Source organism: Panthera pardus, unplaced genomic scaffold (genome assembly GCF_024362965.1).
Source record: "Panthera pardus isolate Hobbes unplaced genomic scaffold, ASM2436296v1 HiC_scaffold_9, whole genome shotgun sequence".
NCBI lineage: Eukaryota > Metazoa > Chordata > Mammalia > Carnivora > Felidae > Panthera > Panthera pardus.
The window spans coordinates 714,473-723,557 of NW_026527024.1; the positions used below are offsets into that span (position 1 = coordinate 714,473).

The 9,085-nt window shown below is 53.6% G+C and overlaps 1 long non-coding RNA gene across 1 annotated transcript; it reads left to right on the forward strand.

The window, feature by feature from the left end:
• Window positions 1–3,443: 3,443 nt before the first annotated feature.
• LOC109269220 (uncharacterized) lies at window positions 3,444–3,865 on the forward strand. The gene is made up of 2 exons (XR_002080992.2): window positions 3,444–3,555; window positions 3,753–3,865. It is a non-coding gene; the product is annotated as an uncharacterized LOC109269220 (long non-coding RNA).
• The last annotated feature ends 5,220 nt before the right edge of the window (window positions 3,866–9,085 follow it).

The window sequence follows — 9,085 nt, forward strand, 5'->3', positions numbered from 1 at the left end:
CTTCCATCTTGGCAGAGTCTGCCCCCTTCCGAAGGGCAGAGATGCCTCCCCCGTCTGCCCAAGATCGCCGTCCTCCTCCTTAAACCCCGACTGATGGAAAACAGAAACCACTACAGGAACGGGAGGAGGAGGCATCTGAAACACCCCCAAAGCTTGGATGCTGCTTAGGACTTCAGAATTCAAAAGGCAGAAGCCAAGATGACCAGGGGAAGCAAGCGGAACAGATTTCGGTGAAAGTGTCAGAGAGGCAAACCTCAGAAAGACCCAGAGTTCCCCCTCAGGGCAAAGAACAGCGAGAGGACAGTAGGGATGAACCTGGAGAGACAAGGATGGGAATATTCTGGAACAGGACGTAGAGGCCCCCAGAGCTCACAGCTCCGTTTTGCTCCCTAGGAAGGGCAGACCCAACTACTAGGGAGCAGACCGGAGGGGGTGGGGGGTGGGGGGAACAGGGCGGGCAGGAAGCTGCCCCTCCCCACCTTGGCCAGAGAAGACGTGCCCCTGGGTACCCCAAGCTGATGTGAAAGGAGAATCGCCATCTGATTCCTTTTGGTGCCAAGCACAATGCCTGGCAGGTAGCAGGTGCTCAGTAAACGTGTTGAGTGAATACGTGAGATTAAGGAAAATGAACAACCTCGGAAAACTAGACATAGGGAAATGTCTCCCTTTTCGGGAGGAGAAAAGTGAGAGCAAGAGTTTCATAAATTACCTTCTCTAAATTGCTGTCGCTTTCTAGCAACATTCTGGTATGGATTATGAAGGAGGTGGATATGACAGCGGGAGCCAGCTTGAAATTAACAAGGGAAAAAAACCAAACACCGAACAGAATAGTTACTTTCTGTTTTTTCAGTGTCGCTGGTGTCTGCCCCGGTTGATTACATCCCTTCTTCTGCCTGGGTGTGGGTTGGGTCCAGTGGGCTGGAAGCCATTCAACAACCTGGAGCAGAGGCTGCTGAGGGGGGTTGATGCCATCCTGGGAGAGGCGTGCTGGTGTTACTGCCATGGTGTTGTTCGTTGGCCAGACCCGGTCTGAGCTGAAGATGGCCCTAGATTGATGGCACAATAGGTGATATGTTGTGAGAATCCAGAAGGCACTAGAGATTTACAGCCTGGGCTCATCTCACCTCACCTCGGGTCCTAGATTTCACTATCCACTAGCTGTGCGTCTTTGGACAAGTTGTTTACCCAGCTTGAGCCTCAGTTTCTCACCTAAAGTGGGCATAATCAGAGTATCCATTTTTAGCAGGTTGGGGGGACTAAATGTGAGGCCATGTAGAGAGTTGTTCAGCCTGGCTCATTAAAGAGCCCTATAAGGAAGTTAGCTCTTGGGGCACCTGGTTGGCTCAGTCTATTAAGTGCCCGGCTCTTGACTTCAGCTCAGTTCATGTTCCCATCCCTCACTGGACTCCGTGCTGACAGCGCAGAGCCTGCTCGGGATTCTCCCTCTCCTCTTTCTCTGCCCTTGCCCCACTGGCTGCCCCAGGGGTGGCAGGCTGGGTCTAGAGCAGTAAGTGTAATACGATTCCAAGCCCAGCCTGGTCCCCAACACCCACCAACCTCCCTGCTCGCCCTCTCTCAAAATAAATAAATAAACTTTAAAAAAATATTTTTTTTTTCTTTAAAGTTAGCCCTCAAGGTTCAGAAACATTTTCCCTGGCTCAACAGACACAGACTAACAAGAAACTAACAGATACAAACTAACAATATAATTGATACAAATCAACAGAGCTGAAGTTCCCCTTTTCAGTTAAGAATTTTTTTTTTAATCTGAGCAGATGCCACATAAGAGACTCTCACAGAGTAAAAATACAAATACCAGCTTAGTTACACAGAAGTTGGCTGCCGTAGTCTCTCTGAGATGCGCTCAGGTCAGGTGGCGCCCAGAGCCCAGGGGACAGTTTTTAAAAAGACAGTGGCAAACCAGAGTGTCCTCAGGGGAAGGTGACTGACGTAATGGTAATTTCCACTTCCTCCCACTCTGACTTCACAAAAATGCTTTCAACTTAACGGCTCAAAGAGCCCCACGTGAGTTACCCACACCACCCAGCAATTCCACGCTTAGGTAGGGACCCCAAAGACTTGCAAGCAGGCGCTCAAACAAATCCATGCACACGCGTGTTCACAGCAGCATTTCTCACCGTAGCCCAAACCCGGAAATGCTCTGGAGTGTCCCGCAAAGCGTGAACGGGTCACCCAAAGGTGCTCTGTGCCTACAATGGAAAATCATTTGGCCATGAGAAGGGATGAAATACTGCTACGTGCAGCCACATGGATGAACCTTGAACACGTCATTGCTACGTGGAAGGAGCCACACGCACAAGGTCACCCTAGTGGATGAGTCCAGCTGGGAGCTGTCCAGCATCAGTGACTCCACAGAGACAGAAGGCAGACCGGTGGTTGCCTAAGGGGCACCGGCTTCCCTTTGCAGGTGATTAACACCCGTTAGAACTAGATGGAGGTGGGCTGCACAGCGCTGCGATTGGACCAAATGCCACTGATATGTACAATTAAGATGGTGAATTTTATGTTCTGCGAATTCTTTTTAATATGATTTATTGTCCAATTGGCTTCCATGCAACCCCCAGTGCTCATCCCAACAAGTGCCCTCCTCAATGCCCATCACCCATTTTCCCTCTCCCCACCCCCTGAAGTCTTTTTTTGTTTGTTTGTTTTTTCTTTTCTTTTTTTTCAGTATATGAAATTTATTGTCAAATTGGTTTCCATGCAACACCCAGTGCTCATCCCAACAAGTGCCCTCCTCGATGCCCATCACCCATTTTCCCTCTCCCCACCCCCTGAAGTCTTTTTTTGTTTGTTTGTTTTTTCTTTTCTTTTTTTTCAGTATATGAAATTTATTGTCAAATTGGTTTCCATACAACACCCAGTGCTCATCCCAAAAGGTGCCCTCCTCAATACCCATCACCCACCCTCCTCTCCTTCCCATCCCCCATCAACCCTCAGTTTGTTCTCAGTTGTTTGTTTGTTTTGAGCGTGAGCAAGAGGGGGAGGGGCAGAGAGAGAGGGAGAGAGACAGAATCCCCGAGCAGGCTCTGTGCTCACAGCGCAGAGCCTGACTCCGGGCTCGATCTCACCATGAGATCATGACCTGAGCCGAAACCAAGAGCCAGACGTTCCACCGGTCGAGCCACCCAGGAACGCTTGTCCTGTGAGTTCTACCTCAAGTTCTAAACATATTTTCAACTAATCACACCCATTACATTTGGTCCTCATGACAATCCGTGAAGGCGTAGGATTGGTGATGTTTTTTCTAGTCGTATGGCTGAGACAAATGAGGCTGGGAGTAGTGTGGGGGTTCCCCATTAGTAACCAGCTGGGTGGTGGCAGGCTGGGTCTGGAGCAGTGAGTGTAATACGATTCCAGGCCCAGCCTGGTCCCCAGCACCCACCAACCTCCCCGCTTCTCTGTCGCAGGCGTGTGGAGATGTGCCTGCCTCCCGCCCTGCCTGCTGGCCCAGAGCCCTCCCCTGGAGGGCCACACATCCTGTGTCCAGACAGCCCCACAGAAGGCCGAGGGGACTGTGGGGCCGTCCGTCAGGTCTGTCCTCCCTTGACCCTTCACCTTGTGGCCTGGTCAGCCCCACAGGGTGAGAAACACTGTGCGGTCAGGGCAGGCCCCTCCTTCCTTCGCAGGAGGCCCCATCCGTGGACTGGACCAGGGAGGGCCCCCGCCTGTAGGGGCAGGTCCGTGTGGGTGACACAGAGATGCATCTCAATGTTATCTTACTTTTTTAGATGGCCAGCTGCCCTTGGCCTCCTCCTATGTTACTTCCCTGGACTGCAAGGGAGTGAGGGAACAACAACAAAACTGGAAGGAATGACAGTTAAAATACTATATGAGAAACTGGTGTAGACAGAAGTCTTTTTCTTATGACCCACCGGCATCCACCGGGAGAGCTGGCTGGAAATCAAACGTCTCTCCTCTTAAGCCCTGTCCTGCCTTTGAATCGTGAAGATAAAGCCAACAGCAACAACAAAATGAGATAAAGAGACACCCCCCGCGGGGCTTCCCTGGCCCCATGGGGGTCCGTCTGACTTTGGCACCCAGTTGACAGACCCTTTCGGGCCCAGTGGAGTGGCCCCCTGGGACAGGGCCCTGCTTAGTCACACCAGGGATACTGGCTGTTTCCCTGGCTTGGGGGTTATAACAAAGCACCACAGGCTGGGCGAGGCTTAGACAACAAGGCACATACTTCTCACCGTTCTGGAAGCCAGAAGTCCAAGATCAAGGTGCCCATGGGTTCTGTTCTCCGAGAGGACTCTCTTCCTGGCTTGTCAACGGACCACCTTCCCCCTGGGTCCCCACACGAGGGAGACAGAAGGCTGTCTTTTCCTCTCCTTGTGAGGACACCGATCCCATCATGGGGGCCCCCCACCCTCGTGACCTCATCTCAACCTATGTGCCTCCCAGAGTCCCAACTGCCCAAATGCCATCCCACTGGGGACTAGGGCTTCAACGTACAGATGTCAGGGGGACACAAATGTTGGGTCCACGGCCCCGGTTCCTGCTGGGCTTTGCTTTTTCTCAACGCATCACTGCATGGGCTGCAGTGGTCCCAGTAGTGAGGATGGACCCAACTGGCCGCTCCCCACCGAGGCTTCCAGGGTGCAGTTCACAGTAGGTCCTGGAGCCCCATGTCCCGGCAGTCGTGGCGTCATGGACGCACCTGTTCCCCAAGAATCTGTGTCCATGGCTTAGCAGGTTTCCTCTTAATCCTTCAAAGATAAATGGCCTGCCTCCACCCCTCTCCCCACAGTCCCACGCAGGTGCTGGCGCCTGCCAATGCGGGGACACCGGTGGGCGTGGGGACAGGAACCTTCAGTAGCTCTGGGGGGCTTTCTGGTGTCCCCCAGGCCCCCATACACTCATTCCATCCGAGGCATCATTTCCTAACTCACAGGGGAGTTAAAAGCCTAAAAAAAAAAATCCCTCCTGACTCCTCTGGAATTTCAATGGACCGCCTCCTCCCTACGGCCCCCACTCCAGAATTTTCTCCTCGGGTTTCATCCTTCTTTCCATAAGGAGGCCCTCTCCTTGGTCCCCACATCCGTCTTCCTTAGAAACAGAGCCTCAAAGGGCCGGAGAGAAGGGCCCCCTGGCAGGTGCCAGTCTACATGACTGGATCCCCCCTCCCCGGAGAGGCTCAGGGGATGCTGCCCTCACCCCAGCCCAGCCCAGCCTGTGCCACGTTGCCCTTCCTCAGGAACATTTTCTCAAAGCGCTTCTAGGGGCGCCTTGGTGGCTCAGTTGGTTATGATCTCACAGTTGATGAGTTCGAGCCACACACTGGGCCCTGTGCTGACAGCTCAGAGAGCCTGGAGGCTACTTTGGATTCCGTCTCCCTCTCTGCCCCTCCCCGCATCAAAAATAAATAAAACAAAAAATTCTAGGCGCTTCTGAAGAGCCAGGTCACCTCCCTCCGCCCCCCTCGGTGACCACTGTGTATTGTAAACAGACCCCTTCTAAAAACAACATGGCTCCCTCTCCACTCCTTTGGTTTTGAAACCCAGAAGAGGGGAGCTGGGAAGAAAGGGCCAAGGGACACTTCAGTCTGTGGCCTGAGTGACAAGGGCAGGGCCGTGTGAAGAGGCTGGGCGTCTGGCTGCCACAAGGTCATCGCCTCAGGAGCCTGGGCTGGTGGCAGCACAGGGGACAACAGAGTCCGTGCCCTGTGCCAATTCAGCAATGAGGGAAGAGTCTTGGAACCCCAGGACGTTGAAACAGAAAATACGGACGGTAGCTTCGTAGTTTGTAGTCTGGAGTATTTGGAAGGGCCCTGGGCCACCTCTGTGACTCGAGCAAGCCTATTTTTTCTCCAGGCCTCAGTTTCCCAAACAGGAGGGAGTTAGAAGCATCAAGGCTTCAGCAGGAACAGCAGATGCTGGTGGGCTTGGAGCCTGGCTGGCTCAGCCCCCAGGGAACTGCTGCTGCTTCCGAGGCCCAAACTAGCTTTGGGGTGAGCAAAGGGCAGTGGTAAGAAACGTGGCTTAGCAGGTGTCCCTGTCGGGGGTGCTCCCATGGGGTCAGAGAAATAACGGGAAGAGGCTGACCACGCGCTGCACCCAGGTGACCCTGGAAATGGGGCGCGTCTGCCTGGCCGGGCGGCCGTCCCGTGTTCCAGTGTGGTTCAAGCACAGGCCACGGCCGGTGCCATGTAGCCAGCAATCCAGCAGAACAACCCAAACCCAGCCCAAATTCCAGCACCAGACTGCAATCTCCAGCTTTTCCGAAGGAAACCAATTCTTAAGCCTTTTTGCACTCCGTGCATCCTCTGTGATTGTAAAAGTCAGGAAGAACAAAGAGGGGTTTTGGTGAGGTCTGCGGTTTCTAACAGAATCCAGCTCTCGGGAGCCTTTTCTTTGGCCCACATAGTACCGTTACAACAGTGAATTAGATGCAACATTTTAAAACTGGGCGATTTCACGTTAAAATCCTGGCTTTTCTTTTTAAAGCACCTGAACAGCCACAGCAGGCCCGGATTCCCCCAGGCCACGAGTACCCCCTCCAAGTGGGACACAATCTCAACTGTGCCCTGGTCCCCACCACTCCCTAGTGTCCACCCGCCCCTTTGTGCAGTTAACCTGCCTGTCCAGCCCCTTGAACACTGGTTTTCGACCTCTGACCTTGAAGGTCCCTCAAGTCTCCAGCCAACGTGTTACCTGTGATTTCCAGGTAGGATACTCTCGTAGCAGGCAGGGAGAGGGAGAATTCAGGATTCCTACATACTCGTGACTGAGGCTTCAGTTTTTAATCCAACCTGAGCTGAGCTCACAGAAGAAAAGCCAGAAAAGAATACAGAGCGTTCCCTTCCCACAAGATTCCTTCTGCAGGCAACAGCCATCACTTTCGAAAAGGCCCCCGTCTCCATTTTTACTGACAAGTGGTCCTTTGTCCTCCTCTCTGCCACAGGATCCCCATAATCTAAGGTGTGTTGGAACACACTGAACTAGAGAACTCTGGGGCTGGGCCAAGTGCACAGGGAGCCGTGGTAGCCAAGGGGGAGGAGGGGACAGTGGGGCCCTGCCCGGCCCTCGAGCCTGGTCAACCCAGGGATCTGGTTCTCCGCGAGATCATGACCTGAGCTGAAGTCGGACGCTCAACCGACTGAGCCACCCAGGCGCCCCTAACAGAATTCAACTTTAATGGAGCATTTATTAATCTTCTTTAGAAATGTTCTTTCAACACATCTGGGGAAATGCTGGGGCCTTAACTAGTTCTGAGTTCTAGTTCCAATGGCTTTGGGCAAATTACATTGTTTTTAAGTGTTTATTTTTGAGATAGAGCACGCATACACACACGCACAAGCAGGGGGAGAGGCAGAGAGAGGGAGACAAGAGAATCAGAAGCAGGCTCCGGGCCGTCAGCATAGAGCCTGACATGGGCCCGACTCTGGGCTCAATCCCATGAAGCAGATCACGACCTGAGCCGCAATCAAGAGTTGGATGTTTAACTGACTTGAGCCACCCCAGCGCCCCTGGGCAAATTATTTAATCTCTCTGACCCCCACTTCCTTCATTATGTGATGGAGGTCATAACACCTGTCCTGCCTTCATTTCAGGGGTGAAATGCGATTGTATTTTGGAACTTCTGAAAACTGATACTAGGCCCCAATCCTGCTGGATCTGATTCAGTAGGCCAGCACTGGGGTCCACAAAGAATCTGCATTTTATACATACAAACAGACCCAAACCCTCCATTTGTGGTCTATCTTATCCGCACAACGCACAGTCAGGGGCCCCATCCCGGCCCATCACAATGGGCTGGAGAGACAAAAAGACAAGCACTTCCCACATAGATGGGAAAGGCCTCAGATTTAGCATTTCAGAGCTCTGCAGAGCTTTGCTCCGGTGTCTGATGTTCTGTTCACCAACTTCCTCTTTTATGCACCGGCAATCCCATCCTTCGGTTGGCACACGCTGGGTTAGAGACAATCACTGACAAGAGGGGTGTGCCTTTGTCAACGAGAACTCCAAGCCTGGGACTCAGCGATGGACCTACCCGCGACGAACCCCTGCCAGGGACGAGCTGAGCCAGCACACGTCCTGCACGGGGTCCCTACAGGCACGCTGCAGAGGCTGGGGCTTCATGTTACGCAAGGAGTTAGGTAACTTGCCCCCAGTCACACGGCAAAGGAGCAGTCAGCCTGGATTAAGGCTTTGGGAACAGCGCATGCCGGACCCCGGATCCTAGCAGGCACACGGTCAACGGCTCGAATCTTCAGCCTTCCGGATTTGGTGCTGTTTTCTACACTCAGCTCCCTCCAGGTGTCTACGTACCTCCTGGAGAGGCCGAGACCGCGAACATCGAACATTCCTCAAACTTGTACACGCGACACAAACAACAGATTCGACTGACCCCTTGTCACTGCTTCCGCCGAGTGGAGGCTGCAGGGAAAAGCCAGCGGGTGACGGGCACAAGAGACAAGCCCAGAGCAGGCACTGTGCGGAGTCAAACAGACCAAACGTCACGAGCCATTTTTGAGACACGCGGGCACACGTGACCGTGCACTGGGTACGGGATGAAATCATTCACTTTGGTGGCTGTGCTGAGGTGCGAAGAGCATCCTCAAGTCCGCAGCAGCGACAGAGAAAAGAAGGGGGACGGACAGATGAAGATGCGGCAAAATCCTGGTGACCTGTTTCACATGGGTGATAAGCAAATACACACGGCCTTGTGTGTACCGACCACACCGAAGCCCCAGGAAAAGAACCACTCGGTTCTCCCGGCAGTGCCGGAGGGGTTTGCCTCTTCAAGCCCCACACCCACCTCCACTCCGGAATCTTCTGGCATCCAGCCCAAGGGGAGACCCGCTCCTTCTCCCAGTGGGAGAGGACACACAGGTGGACCTAGACCTACTGCACTGGCCACTCGGAGAACTTACCAGAGCAGCACCACCCTCCCGTGCTTGGGCCACTTGGCTGGAAAGGGGTCGTCTGGAAAGGCCCACCCAGGCGGCCCCACCCCAAGACCTAAGACCTGCTTCCTGGCCCCCAGCCGGCCCCCGCCACAATCACACGTCACTGCTGAAAGCTGCCGCTGGCTCCAGAACTGTCGTCCTCCTCACTTC